The sequence below is a fragment of the Hyla sarda genome, chromosome 3 (assembly GCF_029499605.1).
Source record: "Hyla sarda isolate aHylSar1 chromosome 3, aHylSar1.hap1, whole genome shotgun sequence".
NCBI lineage: Eukaryota > Metazoa > Chordata > Amphibia > Anura > Hylidae > Hyla > Hyla sarda.
In genome coordinates, this window is record NC_079191.1 from 15183326 (window position 1) to 15200839 (window position 17514).

The following is a 17514-nucleotide window of genomic DNA, read 5'->3' on the forward strand; positions in this document are numbered from 1 at the left end:
TATGTATGTACAGTATGTGTCTGTGTGTGTGTATGTATGTACAGTATGTGTATTTATGTACAGGATGTGTCTGTGTATGTATGTACAGTATGTGTGTATGTATGTACAGTATGTGTATTTATGTACAGTATCTATGTCTGTGTATGTATGTACAGTATGTGTCTGTGTGTATGTATGTACAGTATGTGTATTTATGTACAGTATGTGTCTGTGTGTAATTTATGTACTGTATGTGTCTGTGTGTATTTATGTACAGTATGTGTATTTATGTACAGTATGCATCTGTGTGTATGTATGTAGAGTATGTATCTGTGTATGTATGTATGTACAGTATGTGTATTTATGTACAGGATGTGTCTGTGTGTATTTATGTACAGTATGTCTGTGTGTATTTATGTACAGTATGTAAACCTGTATGTCTGTGTGTATGTACAATGTGTGTCTGTATGTACAGTATGGTGGGAATTTATTGTGGTGAAGCACTATGTGGAAAGCCTTGTGGGGTGTAGGGTAGTTGGGGTGTTGCTGTTCAATGTAATAAAGGGCGCTGTTAACCCTTGCCACTCGTGACGCCAGGGTGAGGGTTAAAACTCTGTAGTGATGCTGGGCCTATCGCCACCCTTCCCAAGAGCGATAGGTGAGTGTAGAATAAATAGATTGTCCACAGCAGTGCTGAACTTAAAACTTGCAGGAATCTTTACTGAAGATTTTCTGTATATGCAGTAACGGCAACAGTTCAGATAACAGAGTCTATATAGACAGCACAGCAGTGATTGACAGATGCTTAGGACAGGAAAGTTCTCTTAAGATTAGGAGGATTGTATTTGCATAGATCCGCTGGATTTAGGGGTTAGATTAGGTCCCGAGGTCTCGCGGAGATAGCAGGGAATTGTAAGAACTATCCGTCTCTAGCGCAGGCCTAAGACGCAACGAGTCCTACCTCGTCCAAAGTCAGCAAGAGAGGGACAATATGGTGCAGCTCCCTTATATGGGCAGGGGCTGGCCGTTTTGGATTGGTCCAATCAGCTGTCACTCACCGTTACAATGGATTGTGGGTGATCACATGTCCAAAACCACCAAAGGTCCTTTAGCAAAAACCATAGAGTTCTGCAACCCGGTCACATGACCCGCAGGTCCTGCGACGCTACATTTATTTAGATTGATAATATTTACAAATATTAAGTGACTAAGGGGTGACTAGGGGTTGAATGAGGAAAGCAAACCCCGACAGTCCTAGGGACTCTAACTTTGGGGACTAATTACCAAGGCACAGTATGAAATACGGTGCCGGGACACCACATTATCATTAGTGGTAGAAGCTAATACGTTTTTTTTAACACAAAAATGGGGCAGATCGCTCCGGGTCATTCTCCAGAGACCCATTGTGATCCACATTTATTAACTGTACAATCCGGCAGCACATGCAGCTCCATAGCGCTCCCTGTCGGCTCCTGTAAACATCTCTCATAATTCATAATCCCCGCCGCCGGGAGACCGGAGCTCTGATTGGTGAATATTCACCAATCAGAGCTCCTCTCTTCTGGCAGTGGTGGATTATGAAATGTGACAGCGTATACAGTATTCCCCGCCTGGAGCGGGTGGAGAGTGCAGTGGAGCCGCATGTACCGCCGGCATGTTAATTTAATATATGCGTATCGCAGCGTTTCTCAGCAGAATGACCTGCTGCGATCTGCACCTCAGCCCCTGGATGTGCAAGTGCCATCCCTCAGCGCTGCGGTACTACAACTACTCCCATCATGGGACAGACTCTGTCCCATGATGGGAGTAGTAGTCCAAGGCAGAGGGACAGATAGAAAGGGGGTCTCACTCCTGCGACCTATACTGCTCTGCCCCTAGTGATGACGTCCTTAGGGGGTGGAGCTACACCGTCCAGACCTGAAGCTTGGGTGGTAAGTATGGCTCTGTTCTCATTATGCGTTTTGCATAATGGGAACAGAGCCTTTCTGGCAGTGTGTTCCTAAACAGGGAGACTCCAGCTGTTGCTTAACTACAGCCCCCCATGATGGGAGTTTTAATTTAGCAACAATTGAAGGCTCCCTGTTTAGGAACACTCTGGTTAATGAGGACTGTAGGGGAGTAATTTTTTTTGAACAATTTTTTTTTTCAATGTGTCATGTTTTTTATAATTTAATTTTCAGGCTTAGTAGTGGAAGCTGTCTTGTAGATGGAATCCATTACTAAGCCGGGGCTTAGCGTTAGCTCCAAAAACAGCTAGCGCTAACCTCCAATTATTACCCCTTTACCCACTGTTACGCCGAGCGCTCCGGGTCCCCGCTCCTCCCCGGAGCGCTCGCTACACTCCTCTCACTGCAGCGCTCCGGTCGGTTCCACGGACCCGGGGCGCTGCGATACCGCCTCTGGCCGGGATGCGATTCGCGATGCGGGTAGCGCCCGCTCGCGATGCGCACCCCGGCTCCCGTACCTGACTCGCTCTCCGTCAGTTCTGTCCCGGCGCGCGCGGCCCCGCTCCCTAGGGCGCGCGCGCGCCGGGTCTTTGCGATTTAAAGGGCCACTGCGCCGCTGATTGGCGCAGTGGTTCCAATTAGTGTTTACACCTGTGCACTTCCCTATATCACCTCACTTCCCCTTCACTCCCTCGCCGGATCTTGTTGCCTTAGTGCCAGTGAAAGCGTTTCCTTGTGTGTTCCTAGCCTGTGTTCCAGACCTCCTGCCGTTGCCCCTGACTACGATCCTTGCTGCCTGCCCCGACCTTCTGCTACGTCCGACCTTGCTTCTGTCTACTCCCTTGTACCGCGCCTATCTTCAGCAGCCAGAGAGGTTGAGCCGTTGCTAGGGGATACGACCTGGTCACTACCGCCGCAGCAAGACCATCCCGCTTTGCGGCGGGCTCTGGTGAAAACCAGTAGTGACTTAGAACCGATCCTCTAGCACGGTCCACGCCAATCCCTCTCTGGCACAGAGGATCCACTACCTGCCAGCCGGCATCGTGACAGTAGATCCGGCCATGGATCCCGCTGAAGTTCCTCTGCCAGTTGTCGCTGACCTCACCACGGTGGTCGCCCAGCAGTCACAACAGATTGCGCAACAAGGCCAACAGCTGTCTCAACTGACTGTTATGCTACAACAGTTACTACCACAGCTCCAGCAACCATCTCCTCCGCCAGCTCCTGTACCTCCTCCGCAGCGAGTGGCCGCTTCTGGACTACGACTATCCTTGCCGGATAAATTTGATGGGGACTCTAAGCTTTGCCGTGGCTTCCTTTCCCAATGTTCATTACACTTGGAGATGATGTCGGACCAGTTCCCCACTGAAAGGTCTAAGGTGGCTTTCGTAGTCAGCCTGCTGTCTGGAAAAGCCCTGGCTTGGGCCACACCGCTCTGGGACCGCAATGACTCCGTCACTGCCTCTGTACACTCCTTCTTCTCGGAGATTCGAAGTGTCTTTGAGGAACCTGCCCGAGCCTCTTCTGCTGAGACTGCCCTGTTGAACCTGGTCCAGGGTAATTCTTCCGTTGGCGAGTATGCCGTACAATTCCGTACTCTTGCTTCTGAGTTATCCTGGAACAATGAGGCCCTCTGCGCGACCTTTAAAAAAGGCCTATCCAGCAACATTAAAGATGTTCTGGCCGCACGAGAAATGCCTGCTAATCTTCATGAACTTATTCACCTAGCCACTCGCATTGACATGCGTTTTTCCGAAAGGCGTCAGGAGCTCCGCCAAGATATGGACTCTGTTCGCACGAGGCGTTTCTTCTCCTCGGCTCCTCTCTCCTCTGGTTCCCTGCAATCTGTTCCTGTGCCTCCCGCCGTGGAGGCTATGCAGGTCGACCGGTCTCGCCTGACATCTCAAGAGAGGACACGACGCCGCATGGAGAACCTCTGCCTGTACTGTGCTAGTACCGAACACTTCCTGAGGGATTGTCCTATCCGCCCTCCCCGCCTGGAAAGACGTACCCTGACTCCGCACAAAGGTGAGACAATCCTTGATGTCCACTCTGCTTCTCCACGTCTTACTGTGCCTGTGCGGATGTCTGCCTCTGCCTTCTCCTTCTCTTCTGTGGCCTTCTTGGACTCTGGATCTGCAGGAAATTTTATTTTGGCCTCTCTCGTCAACAGGTTCAACATCCCAGTGACCAGTCTCACCAGACCCCTTTACATCAATTGTATAAACAATGAAAGATTGGACTGTTCCATACGTTTCCGCACGGAGCCCCTTCTAATGAGCATCGGATCTCATCACGAGAGGATTGAACTTTTGGTCCTCCCCAATTGCACCTCGGAAATTCTCCTTGGACTTCCCTGGCTTCAACTTCATTCCCCAACCCTGGATTGGTCCACTGGGGAGATCAAGAGCTGGGGGCCCTCTTGTTCCAAGGACTGTCTAAAACCGGTTCCCAGTAACCCTTGCCGTAACTCTGTGCTTCCTCCAGTAACCGGTCTCCCTAAGGCCTATATGGACTTCGCGGATGTTTTCTGCAAAAAACAAGCGGAGACTCTACCTCCTCACAGGCCTTATGATTGTCCTATCGACCTCCTCCCGGGTACTACTCCACCCCGGGGCAGAATTTATCCTCTCTCTGCCCCAGAGACTCTTGCCATGTCTGAATACGTCCAGGAGAATCTAAAAAAGGGCTTTATCCGTAAATCCTCCTCTCCTGCCGGAGCCGGATTTTTCTTTGTGTCCAAAAAAGATGGCTCTCTACGTCCTTGCATTGACTACCGCGGACTTAATAAAATCACGGTTAAGAACCGCTACCCCTTACCCCTCATCTCTGAACTCTTTGATCGCCTCCAAGGTGCCCACATCTTTACTAAATTGGACTTAAGAGGCGCCTATAACCTCATCCGCATCAGAGAGGGGGATGAGTGGAAAACAGCATTTAACACCAGAGATGGACACTTTGAGTATCTGGTCATGCCCTTTGGCCTGTGCAACGCCCCTGCTGTCTTCCAAGACTTTGTTAATGAAATTTTTCGTGATCTGTTATACTCCTGTGTTGTTGTATATCTTGATGATATCCTAATTTTTTCGGCCAATCTAGAAGAACACCGCCAGCATGTCCGTATGGTTCTTCAGAGACTTCGTGACAATCAACTCTATGCTAAAATTGAGAAATGTCTGTTTGAATGCCAATCTCTTCCTTTTCTAGGATACTTGGTCTCTGGCCAGGGACTACAAATGGATCCAGATAAACTCTCTGCCGTCTTAGATTGGCCACGCCCCTCCGGACTCCGTGCCATCCAACGTTTTTTGGGGTTCGCCAATTATTACAGGCAATTTATTCCACATTTTTCTACCATTGTGGCTCCTATTGTGGCTTTAACCAAAAAAAATGCCGATCCCAAGTCTTGGCCTCCTCAAGCGGAAGACGCCTTTAAACGACTCAAGTCTGCCTTCTCTTCGGCTCCCGTGCTCTCCAGACCTGACCCATCTAAACCATTCCTATTGGAGGTTGATGCCTCCTCAGTGGGAGCTGGAGCTGTCCTTCTACAAAAAAACTCTTCCGGGCATGCTGCTACTTGTGGTTTTTTTTCTAGGACCTTCTCTCCGGCGGAGAGGAACTACTCCATCGGGGATCGAGAGCTTCTAGCCATTAAATTAGCACTTGAGGAATGGAGGCATCTGCTGGAGGGATCAAGATTTCCAGTTATTATTTACACCGATCACAAGAACCTCTCATACCTCGAGTCTGCCCAACGGCTGAATCCTCGTCAGGCCAGGTGGTCTCTGTTCTTTGCCCGATTTAATTTTGAAATTCACTTTCGGCCTGCTGATAAGAACATTAGGGCCGATGCCCTCTCTCGTTCCTCAGATGCTTCTGAAATTGAACTCTCTCCTCAACACATCATTCCTCCTGACTGCCTGATTTCCACTTCTCCAGCCTCCATCAGGCAAACTCCTCCAGGAAAGACCTTTGTTTCTCCACGCCAACGCCTCGGAATCCTCAAATGGGGTCACTCCTCCCATCTCGCAGGTCATGCGGGCATCAAGAAATCTGTGCAACTCATCTCTCGCTTCTATTGGTGGCCGACTCTAGAGACTGATGTGGTGGACTTTGTGCGAGCCTGCACTATCTGTGCCCGGGATAAGACTCCTCGCCAGAAGCCCGCTGGTTTTCTTCTTCCTCTGCCTGTTCCCGAACAACCTTGGTCTCTGATTGGTATGGATTTTATTACTGACTTACCCCCATCCCATGGCAACACTGTTATTTGGGTGGTCGTTGATCGATTCTCCAAAATGGCACATTTCATCCCTCTTCCTGGTCTTCCTTCAGCGCCTCAGTTGGCTAAACAATTTTTTGTACACATTTTTCGTCTTCACGGGTTGCCTACGCAGATCGTCTCGGATAGAGGCGTCCAATTTGTGTCTAAATTCTGGAGGGCTCTCTGTAAACAACTCAAGATTAAATTAAATTTTTCTTCTGCATACCATCCTCAATCCAATGGACAAGTAGAAAGAATTAACCAGATCTTGGGTGACTATTTACGACATTTTGTTTCCTCCCGCCAGGATGACTGGGCAGATCTTCTACCTTGGGCCGAATTCTCGTATAATTTCAGAATCTCTGAATCTTCCTCCAAATCCCCGTTTTTCGTGGTGTACGGCCGTCACCCTCTTCCCCCCCTCCCTACCCCCTTGCCCTCTGGTCTGCCCGCTGTGGATGAAATTTCTCGTGATCTTTCCATCATATGGAGAGAGACCCAAAATTCTCTCTTACAGGCTTCTTCACGCATGAAGAGATTCGCGGATAAGAAAAGAAGAGCTCCTCCCATTTTTTCCCCTGGAGACAAGGTATGGCTCTCCGCCAAATATGTCCGCTTCCGTGTCCCTAGCTATAAGTTGGGACCACGCTATCTTGGTCCTTTCAAGATTTTGCGCCAGATTAACCCTGTCTCTTACAAACTTCTTCTTCCTCCTTCTCTTCGTATTCCTAATGCCTTTCATGTTTCTCTTCTTAAACCACTTATCATTAACCGTTTCTCTCCCAAATCTGTTTCCCCCACTCCTGTCTCCGGCTCCTCGGACATCTTCTCCGTCAAGGAAATTTTAGCATCTAAAAAGGTCAGAGGGAAAACCTTCTTTTTAGTGGATTGGGAGGGTTGTGGTCCAGAAGAGAGGTCCTGGGAACCTGAGGACAATATCCTGGACAAAAGTCTGGTCCTCAGGTTCTCAGGCTCCAAGAAGAGGGGGAGACCCAAGGGGGGGGGTACTGTTACGCCGAGCGCTCCGGGTCCCCGCTCCTCCCCGGAGCGCTCGCTACACTCCTCTCACTGCAGCGCTCCGGTCGGTTCCACGGACCCGGGGCGCTGCGATACCGCCTCTGGCCGGGATGCGATTCGCGATGCGGGTAGCGCCCGCTCGCGATGCGCACCCCGGCTCCCGTACCTGACTCGCTCTCCGTCAGTTCTGTCCCGGCGCGCGCGGCCCCGCTCCCTAGGGCGCGCGCGCGCCGGGTCTTTGCGATTTAAAGGGCCACTGCGCCGCTGATTGGCGCAGTGGTTCCAATTAGTGTTTACACCTGTGCACTTCCCTATATCACCTCACTTCCCCTTCACTCCCTCGCCGGATCTTGTTGCCTTAGTGCCAGTGAAAGCGTTTCCTTGTGTGTTCCTAGCCTGTGTTCCAGACCTCCTGCCGTTGCCCCTGACTACGATCCTTGCTGCCTGCCCCGACCTTCTGCTACGTCCGACCTTGCTTCTGTCTACTCCCTTGTACCGCGCCTATCTTCAGCAGCCAGAGAGGTTGAGCCGTTGCTAGGGGATACGACCTGGTCACTACCGCCGCAGCAAGACCATCCCGCTTTGCGGCGGGCTCTGGTGAAAACCAGTAGTGACTTAGAACCGATCCTCTAGCACGGTCCACGCCAATCCCTCTCTGGCACAGAGGATCCACTACCTGCCAGCCGGCATCGTGACACCCACCACCACAGAGGTGCTGGGAAGAGCCATTACCTACAGGCCCGGAGCATCAAAAATAGTGCTCCTGGGACTAGGTGGTAACAGGCTGGTGTTATTTAGGGTGGGAAGGGCCAGTAACAATGGTCCTCGCCCACCCTGGTAACATCAGGCTGCTGCTGCTTGGTTGGTATCTGGCTGATACTGAAAATAAGGGGAACCTTATGCATTTTTTTTATAAATAAAAAAACGTGTGGTTCCCCCTATTTTCAGCATCAGCCAGATACCAACCAAGCAGCAACAGCCTGACGTTACCAGGGTGGGCGAGGACCAATAACGCCAGCCTGTTACCGCCTAGGCCCAGGAGCACCATTTTTGACACTCCGGGCCTGTTGGTACTGGCTCTTCCCAGCACCCCTGTGGCGGTGGGTACCGGGATAATTTTGGGGGCTAACGCTAAGCACTGGCTTAGTAATGGATTCTGTCTACAAGATGGCTTCCACTACTAAGCCTGAAAATTCAATTACAAAAACATGACACATTGAAAAAATTTTTTTATTTAAAAAAGCACTCCCCCACAGCACTCGTTAACTCATTTATTGACATTTAAAAAAAAATGCTGGTCATTGTCGCAATCCACCAAATCTGACGTAGTCCTCCGCATTCACGGATCTGAAATGAGAAGAAAAGAAAAAGAAAAAAAAAAAGGTTAGTACATTTTTGGCGCTCTCCCCTGGGGTGTTCCTAAACAGGGAGCCTCCAATTGTTGACATCTGCCTACTGTATCCTGTATATACAGTCATCTATAGACAGCTGTATACACCCTGTTCCAAATTATTATGCAAATTATATTTTTCTCATTTACCTAAATAATTGATGTAAATAACAGTCAGCATAATTCTCATGTTATCAAGTATTAAGAGAACAATTCAAGTCACGTTACATTTTAACATAGGACCCCTTATTTGATACTTGATATATTTGATATTCACAAGTCTTGAATCCATTGAACTTGTGAGTTTTTGGACAGTGTCTGTTTGAATTTGTTTGTAAGATGTCAGAATAGCCTCCCAGAGCTGCTGTTTGGATGACAACTGCCTCCCACCCTCATAGATCTTTTGCTTGAGGATGCTCCAAAGGTTCTCAATAGGATTGAGGTCAGGGGAGGATGGAGGCCACACCATGACTTTCACTCCTTTTACTCCATAGCAGCCATTGATGCAGAGGTATTCTTTGCAGCATGAGATGATGCATTGTCATGCATGAAGATTATTTTATTACGGAAAGCATAGTTCTTTCCTCTGTACCAGGGAAGAAAGGGGTCAGTCAGAAACTCCACATACTTTGCAGAGGTCATCTTTACACCTTCGGGGACCCTAAAGGGGCCGACCGTCTCTCTTCCCATTATTCCGGTCCAAAACATGACTCCACCACCACCTTGCTGACATCGCAACCTTGTTGGAACAGGGTGGCCGACTCCATCCATCTGGACCATCCAGGGTTGCACGGCACTCATCAGTGAACAGGACTGTTTGAAAATTACTCTTCATGTATTTTTCTGCCCAATGCAGCCATTTCTGCTGGTGAGCATTGGTTAGTGGTGGCCAAATAGAAGGTTTATGCACAGTTACAAGACTCCGGAGAACTCTACACTTTGATGTCCGTGGGACTCCAGAGGCACCAGCAGCTTCATATATCTGTTTGCTACTATGTAATGGTATTTTAGCAGCTGCTCTCTTGATCCGATGCATGGGTCTGGCAGAAATCTTCCTCAATTTGCCTTTATCTGCACAAACCCGTCTGTGCTCTGAATCAGCCACAAATCTCTTAATAGTGCGATGATTATGCCTAAGTTTTTGTGAAATATCCAATGTTTTCATACCTCGTCCAAGACATTCACTCTTTTCAGCAGCAGAGAGATCTTTTTTATTCCCCATATTGCTTGAAAATGGTGCTCTGCTTAAAGGGGTGCTCAGCGTTTGGAAAACAATGTTACGAATGCTTAGAGCCAGTGCCGGGAGCTCGTGACGTCATAGCGCCGCCCCCTCATGATGTTACGCCCCACCCCCTCAATGCAAGTCTATGGGAGGGGGCGTGACAGTCCACTCCCTGTGAGGTGCAGCTTAGGGCTCTAGTCTGGGGTGTGTATTATTTTGGGGCTCTAGTCTGGGGTCTGTATTATTTTGACGCTCTAGTCTGGGGTCAGTATTATTTTAGAGCTCTAGTCTTGGGTCTGTATTATTTTAGGACTCTAGTCTGGGGCCTGTATTATTTTGGGGCTCTAGTCTAGAGTCTGTATTATTTTGAGGCTCTAGTCTGGGGTCTGTATTATTTTAGGGCTCCTGTATAGGGTCTGTATTATTTCAGAGCTCTAGTCTGGGGTCTGTATTATTTCAGAGCTCTAGTCTGGGGTCTGTATTATTTCAGAGCTCTAGTCTAGGGTCTGTATTATTTTGGCACTCTAGTCTGGAGTCTGTATTATTTTAGAGCTCTAGGCTGGGGTCTGTATTATTTTGGGGCTCTAGTCTGGGGTCTGTATTATTTTAGAGCTCTAGTCTGGGGTCTGTATTATTTTGGCGCTCTATTCTGAAGTCTGTATTATTTTAGAGATATAGTCTGGGGTCTGTATTGTTTTAGAGCTCTAGGCTGGGGTCTGTATTATTTGGGGGCTCTAGTCTGAGGTCTGTATTATTTTAGAGCTCTAGTCTGAGGTCTGTATTATTTTAGAGCTCTAGTCTGGGGTCTGTATTATTTTGGGGCTCTAGTTGGAGGTCTGTATTATTTTAGAGCTCTAGTCTGGGGTGATGGGTCTGTATTATTTTAGAGCTCTAGTCTGAGGTATGGATTATTTCAGGGATCTAGTATGGAATCTGTATTATTTTGGGGCCTCAGTCAAGGTCATTATTATTTTAGATCTCTAGTCTATGGTCTGTATTATTTTGGGGCTCTAGTCTGGGGTCTGGATTATTTTTGGGCTTTAGTCTGGGGTCTGGATTATTTAAGGGCTCTAAACTGGGGTCTGGATTATTTTGGGGCCCTAATCGGAAGTCTATATTATTTTGGGGCTCTAGTCTGGGGTCTGTATTATTTTGGGGCTCCTGTATAGGGTCTGTATTATTTTAGAGCTCTAGTCTAGGGTCTGTATTATTTTGGGGCTCTAGTCTGAAGTCTGTATTATTTTGGGGCTCTAGTCTGAAGTCTGTATTATTTTGGGGCTCTAGTCTGAAGTCTGTATTATTTTAGAGCTCTAGTCTGGGGTCTGTTTTATTTTAGAGCTCTAGTCTGAGGTCTGTATTATTTTGGGGCCCTAGTCTGGGGTCTGTATTATTTTGGCGCTCTATTCTGAACTCTGTATTATTTTAGAGCTCTAGTCTGGGGTCTGTATTGTTTTAGAGCTCTAGGCTGGGGTCTGTATTATTTGGGGGCTCTAGTCTGAGGTCTGTATTATTTTAGAGCTCTAGTCTGAGGTCTGTATTATTTTAGAGCTCTAGTCTGAGGTCTGTATTATTTGGGGGCTCTAGTCTGAGGTCTGTATTATTTTAGAGCTCTAGTCTGGGGTCTGTATTATTTTGGGGCTCTAGTCTGGGGTCTGTATTATTTTAGAGCTCTAGTCTGGGGTCTGTATTATTTTGGCGCTCTATTCTGAAGTCTGTATTATTTTAGAGCTATAGTCTGGGGTCTGTATTGTTTTAGAGCTCTAGGCTGGGGTCTGTATTATTTGGGGGCTCTAGTCTGAGGTCTGTATTATTTTAGAGCTCTAGTCTGAGGTCTGTATTATTTTAGAGCTCTAGTCTGGGGTCTGTATTATTTTGGGGCTCTAGTTGGAGGTCTGTATTATTTTAGAGCTCTAGTCTGGGGTGACGGGTCTGTATTATTTTAGAGCTCTAGTCTGAGGGATGGATTATTTCAGGGATCTAGTATGGAATCTGTATTATTTTGGGGCCTCAGTCAAGGTCATTATTATTTTAGAGCTCTAGTCTTGGGTCTGTATTATTTTAGATCTCTAGTCTATGGTCTGTATTATTTTGGGGCTCTAGTCTGGGGTCTGGATTATTTTTGGGCTTTAGTCTGGGGTCTGGATTATTTAAGGGCTCTAAACTGGGGTCTGGATTATTTTGGGGCCCTAATCGGAAGTCTATATTATTTTGGGGCTCTAGTCTGGGGTCTGTATTATTTTGGGGCTCCTGTATAGGCTCTGTATTATTTTAGAGCTCTAGTCTAGGGTCTGTATTATTTTGGGGCTCTAGTCTGAAGTCTGTATTATTTTGGGGCTCTAGTCTGAAGTCTGTATTATTTTGGGGCTCTAGTCTGAAGTCTGTATTATTTTGGGGCTCTAGACTGAAGTCTGTATTATTTTGGGTCTCTAGTCTGGAGTCTGTATTATTTTGGGGCTTCAGTCAAGGTCCTTATTATTTTGGGGCTCTAGTCTAGGGTCTGTATTATTTTGGGGCTCTAGTCTAGGGCCTGTATTATTTTGGTGCTCTTGTCTGAAGTCTGTATTATTTTGGGGCTCGAGTCTGGGGTCTGGATTATTTTAGAGCTCTTGTCTGGGGTCTGGATTATTTTTGGGCTCTAATCTGGGGTCTGGATTATTTTGGGGCTCTAGTCTGGAGTCTGGATTATTTTAGACCTCTTGTCTGGGGTCTGGATTATTTCAGGGATCTCTTCTGGAGTCTGTATTGTTTGGGGCTCCAGTCAAGGTCATTATTATTTTAGGGTTCTAGTCTGGGGTCTGTATAATTTTAGACCTCTAGTCTGGGGTCTGGATTATTTTGGGGCTCTAGTCTAGGGTCTGGATTATTTTGGGGCTCTAGTCTAGGGTCTGGATTATTTTGGGGCTTTAGTTGAGGGTCTCTAAGGGTTCATTGGTCTGTTCTACTTTAGGTGGCCTGACCAAGTTTATATTACTTTTGGGTGCCTGCTTTGGGGTTTGTATTAGTTTAGGTCTAGTGCGGTGTGTATATATATATTATTTTTTCTGTAACATACACAACAAAACTACGGACAGTCCAGATCTGGGAAATGTGTCAGTGGCTGGAAGAATTGACCAATCAGAATGGGCATTCACTGGTAAAACCCCTGTATTACTGAAGCGTATGCACTGACTGGTGTCTGGTAGTGCCCCCTACAGTACAGGGAGGTATTACATGTTCTGTACTCTTTACCTGTCCCAGGGTACCTGCTCCTTTGGACACCAGGTGAGGGCGGCTCCATGTTACTTTTTTAGGACACTGTGTACTGTACAGGACCCTGAAGAAGCTCCTGTCCTCTACAGAGACAGTGATTACAGCTCCCAGCAGATCTTTATTACTTTTATATGTAAGAAAGAAGTTAGTCCAGCACTCGGGATATGCAGGTAAAATCAATTCTTGCTTTATTGAAAATCTTCGGACAGGAGTCACAACAGATAGTATGTCTGACGCGTTTCGCACCTAGGTGCTTAATCGTAGTGCTGGACGAACTTCTTTCTTTTAATTGTAAACCTAGCTGAGGGCGGGACCGGCGCGTCCTCGTACAGGTGATGCAGTGAATCATGGAGGAGGTGAGCGGTGCACACGCCTACATTTTATGTGTAAGGATTTGCTTTATCTATATTAGTTATCTACTTATTTTTCTTTAATCCTCACTTTTTCCTATTTTTGGATGACATTTTGGGGCTTCAGAACAAATTACCAGGTTTCCATAGAGTTATGGTCTCAACGTACAATGGTCTCAACATATAATGTTCGTCCTAGAACCAATTAATATTGTAACTTGAGGGACAACTGTATATGGAGATGTCTGGCACACATGGCACCTGTTACCCCAGGGTTACCTATAATTGGCCCCTCAGCCTCTTCTATTCTAACCACAAGCTGCTGACAAGGGGCTCATTGGCCTGGATTGTGACAAAGACAAGAAGATCTGTCATGTGGACGTCTTATTCATTCAGTCCAGATATTGCTCCCAGCAGGGGAGAAGATGATGAGCAGACGCAGTAAATAGCGGCCCAGACCCGTCATTAGTTCCCGCTGATACATCTACTTGTGGATTTTTTCCCATTAAGATTTCATACTTATCTGTTTTCCAAAGATAAAGAAGTTTCTTCTAAGGCTCAGAATTCTGAATAAAGAGTTAAAAAGCCAAAGATGGGTTTATATACAGTAATATAAGGGAAGAGATAAATATGAGATAGAAGACAAGTGAGCACCTCATATATACCAATCCTCCTGTATGGGGGTGATGTCTGGGGTCCTCGAATATGGATTATAGTAATTATATTATTGTATATAAGAGGGAGTATTATAGTAGTTATATTATTGTATATATAATACTGTATTATAGTAGTTATATTCTTGTATATAGGAGGCAGTATTATAGTAGTTATATTCTTGTATATAGGAGCAGTATTATAGTAGTTATATTCTTGTAAATAGTACAGTATTATAATAGTTATATTCTTGTATATAGGAGCAGTATTATAGTAGTTATATTCTTGTATATAGGAGCAGTATTATAGTAGTTATATTCTTGTATATAGGAGCAGTATTATAGTAGTTATATTCTTGTATATAGGAGCAGTATTATAGTAGTTATATTCTTGTATATAGGAGCAGTATTATAGTAGTTATATTCTTGTATATAGGAGCAGTATTATAGTAGTTATATTCTTGTATATAGGAGCAGTATTATAGTAGTTATATTCTTGTATATAGGAGCAGTATTATAGTAGTTATATTCTTGTATATAGGAGCAGTATTATAGTAGTTATATTCTTGTATATAGGAGCAGTATTATAGTAGTTATATTCTTGTATATAGGAGCAGTATTATAGTAGTTATAGTCTTGTATATAGGAGCAGTATTATAGTAGTTATATTCCTGTATATAGGGGGCAGTATTATAGTAGTTATATTCTTGTATATAGGAGCAGTATTATAGTAGTTATATTCTTGTATATAGGAGCAGTATTATAGTAGTTATAGTCTTGTATATAGGAGCAGTATTATAGTAGTTATATTCTTGTATATAGGAGGCAGTATTATAGTAGTTATATTCTTGTATAAAGGAGCAGTATTATAGTAGTTATATTCTTGTATATAGGAGCAGTATTATAGTAGTTATATTCTTGTATATAGGAGCAGTATTATAGTAGTTATATTCTTGTATATAGGGGCAGTATTATAGTAGTTATATTCTTGTATATAGGAGCAGTATTATAGTAGTTATATTCTTGTATATAGGAGCAGTATTATAGTAGTTATAGTCTTGTATATAGGAGCAGTATTATAGTAGTTATATTCTTGTATATAGGAGCAGTATTATAGTAGTTATATTCTTGTAAATAGTACAGTATTATAATAGTTATATTCTTGTATATAGGAGCAGTATTATAGTAGTTATATTCTTGTATATAGGAGCAGTATTATAGTAGTTATATTCTTGTATATAGGAGCAGTATTATAGTAGTTATATTCTTGTATATAGGAGCAGTATTATAGTAGTTATATTCTTGTAAATAGTACAGTATTATAATAGTTATATTCTTGTATATAGGAGCAGTATTATAGTAGTTATATTCTTGTATATAGGAGCAGTATTATAGTAGTTATATTCTTGTATATAGGAGCAGTATTATAGTAGTTATATTCTTGTATATAGGAGCAGTATTATAGTAGTTATATTCTTGTATATAGGAGCAGTATTATAGTAGTTATATTCTTGTATATAGGAGCTGTCACGATGCCGGCTGGCAGGTAGTGGATCCTCTGTGCCAGAGAGGGATTGGCGTGGACCGTGCTAGAGGATCGGTTCTAAGTCACTACTGGTTTTCACCAGAGCCCGCCGCAAAGCGGGATGGTCTTGCTGCGGCGGTAGTGACCAGGTCGTATCCCCTAGCAACGGCTCAACCTCTCTGGCTGCTGAAGATAGGCGCGGTACAAGGGAGTAGACAGAAGCAAGGTCGGACGTAGCAGAAGGTCGGGGCAGGCAGCAAGGATCGTAGTCAGGGGCAACGGCAGGAGGTCTGGAACACAGGCTAGGAACACACAAGGAAACGCTTTCACTGGCACTAAGGCAACAAGATCCGGCGAGGGAGTGAAGGGGAAGTGAGGTGATATAGGGAAGTGCACAGGTGTAAACACTAATTGGAACCACTGCGCCAATCAGCGGCGCAGTGGCCCTTTAAATCGCAAAGACCCGGCGCGCGCGCGCCCTAGGGAGCGGGGCCGCGCGCGCCGGGACAGAACTGACGGAGAGCGAGTCAGGTACGGGAGCCGGGGTGCGCATCGCGAGCGGGCGCTACCCGCATCGCGAATCGCATCCCGGCCAGAGGCGGTATCGCAGCGCCCCGGGTCCGTGGAACCGACCGGAGCGCTGCAGTGAGAGGAGTGTAGCGAGCGCTCCGGGGAGGAGCGGGGACCCGGAGCGCTCGGCGTAACAGTACCCCCCCCCTTGGGTCTCCCCCTCTTCTTGGAGCCTGAGAACCTGAGGACCAGACTTTTGTCCAGGATATTGTCCTCAGGTTCCCAGGACCTCTCTTCTGGACCACAACCCTCCCAATCCACTAAAAAGAAGGTTTTCCCTCTGACCTTTTTAGATGCTAAAATTTCCTTGACGGAGAAGATGTCCGAGGAGCCGGAGACAGGAGTGGGGGAAACAGATTTGGGAGAGAAACGGTTAATGATAAGTGGTTTAAGAAGAGAAACATGAAAGGCATTAGGAATACGAAGAGAAGGAGGAAGAAGAAGTTTGTAAGAGACAGGGTTAATCTGGCGCAAAATCTTGAAAGGACCAAGATAGCGTGGTCCCAACTTATAGCTAGGGACACGGAAGCGGACATATTTGGCGGAGAGCCATACCTTGTCTCCAGGGGAAAAAATGGGAGGAGCTCTTCTTTTCTTATCCGCGAATCTCTTCATGCGTGAAGAAGCCTGTAAGAGAGAATTTTGGGTCTCTCTCCATATGATGGAAAGATCACGAGAAATTTCATCCACAGCGGGCAGACCAGAGGGCAAGGGGGTAGGGAGGGGGGGAAGAGGGTGACGGCCGTACACCACGAAAAACGGGGATTTGGAGGAAGATTCAGAGATTCTGAAATTATACGAGAATTCGGCCCAAGGTAGAAGATCTGCCCAGTCATCCTGGCGGGAGGAAACAAAATGTCGTAAATAGTCACCCAAGATCTGGTTAATTCTTTCTACTTGTCCATTGGATTGAGGATGGTATGCAGAAGAAAAATTTAATTTAATCTTGAGTTGTTTACAGAGAGCCCTCCAGAATTTAGACACAAATTGGACGCCTCTATCCGAGACGATCTGCGTAGGCAACCCGTGAAGACGAAAAATGTGTACAAAAAATTGTTTAGCCAACTGAGGCGCTGAAGGAAGACCAGGAAGAGGGATGAAATGTGCCATTTTGGAGAATCGATCAACGACCACCCAAATAACAGTGTTGCCATGGGATGGGGGTAAGTCAGTAATAAAATCCATACCAATCAGAGACCAAGGTTGTTCGGGAACAGGCAGAGGAAGAAGAAAACCAGCGGGCTTCTGGCGAGGAGTCTTATCCCGGGCACAGATAGTGCAGGCTCGCACAAAGTCCACCACATCAGTCTCTAGAGTCGGCCACCAATAGAAGCGAGAGATGAGTTGCACAG